We start from the raw sequence: 1,097 nt of genomic DNA on the forward strand, positions 1-1,097 counted from the left end.
AGAGAGAGAGAGAGAGAGAAAGAGAGAGAGAGAGAGAGAGAGAGAGATGGAGCCTGGTGTTGCCATCCGGTTTCACCAGTCCTCAGTCAAATCGTCCAACCCATGCTAGCATGGAAAGCGGACGTTAAACGATGATGATGATGATGATAGATAGACACATGCATACATGCATACATACATGTATATATACATAAATACATATATAGGTGGACTGTGTGGTAAGAAGCTTGCTTCCCAACCACATGGTTCTGGGTTCGAGCAAATCGACCCCAGGACTTATTCTTTGTAAGCCTAGTATTTATTTTATCGGTATTTTTTGCCAAACCGCTAAACTGCGGGGATGTAAACATACCAACATCGGTTGTCAAGCGATGGTGGAGGGGACAAACAAATACACACACACACACATACGACGGGCTTCTTTCAGTTCTGTGTACTAAATCCACTCACAAGTCTTTGGTCGGCCTGAGGCTATGGTAGAAGACACTTTCCCATGGTGCCATGCAGTGGGACTGAACCCGTGACCATGTGGTTGGTAAGCAAGCTACTTACCACACAGTCACTCCATGAATTTTTCCCATATCAAAATTCGATAAGCAGAAAAATGTCATTATATAGTTCACAGTTAGCAACTGGTGTTGTAGTGTATGTGAATAAAAATCTAAATTTAGGGAATGAAGCAGGTAGAATCCAGGCTACATATGTTTCCCAGTAAGCAGAACTTCGGAAGGAGTAATTACTCAATGAGGTGTACTCTGCTAGTTAATCATCAGGCCAAAGATATCTTAGTCAAATGAAGTTTATGTTGTTGTCAAGGGATCCCATGTTAACTCACTGGAGATTTGATTGGTCAAATCTCTTGTGAATTAACATGGGATCCTTTGATGAAAATGTAAGCTTCATGTGATTCAGGTATCTACAGCGTGATGATTAACTAGCAGAGTACCCCTCATTGAGTAATTACTACTTCCGAGGTTCTGCTTGCTAGGAAACATATATAGCCTGGATTTTACCTGCTCCATTCCATTCCCTAAATTTAGATGTGTGTATGTATGCATATATAAATATATATATATATATATATATATATATATATA

At 39.9% G+C, this 1,097-nt stretch overlaps 1 protein-coding gene across 3 annotated transcripts in view; it reads left to right on the forward strand.

Annotated features, from left to right (window-relative positions):
* LOC106869243 (uncharacterized) overlaps positions 1 to 1,097 on the forward strand; it is a 107,537-nt gene that overhangs the window by 53,185 nt on the left and 53,255 nt on the right. The window lies entirely within an intron of this gene.

This window comes from Octopus bimaculoides, chromosome 11 (assembly GCF_001194135.2).
Source record: "Octopus bimaculoides isolate UCB-OBI-ISO-001 chromosome 11, ASM119413v2, whole genome shotgun sequence".
Lineage (NCBI taxonomy): Eukaryota > Metazoa > Mollusca > Cephalopoda > Octopoda > Octopodidae > Octopus > Octopus bimaculoides.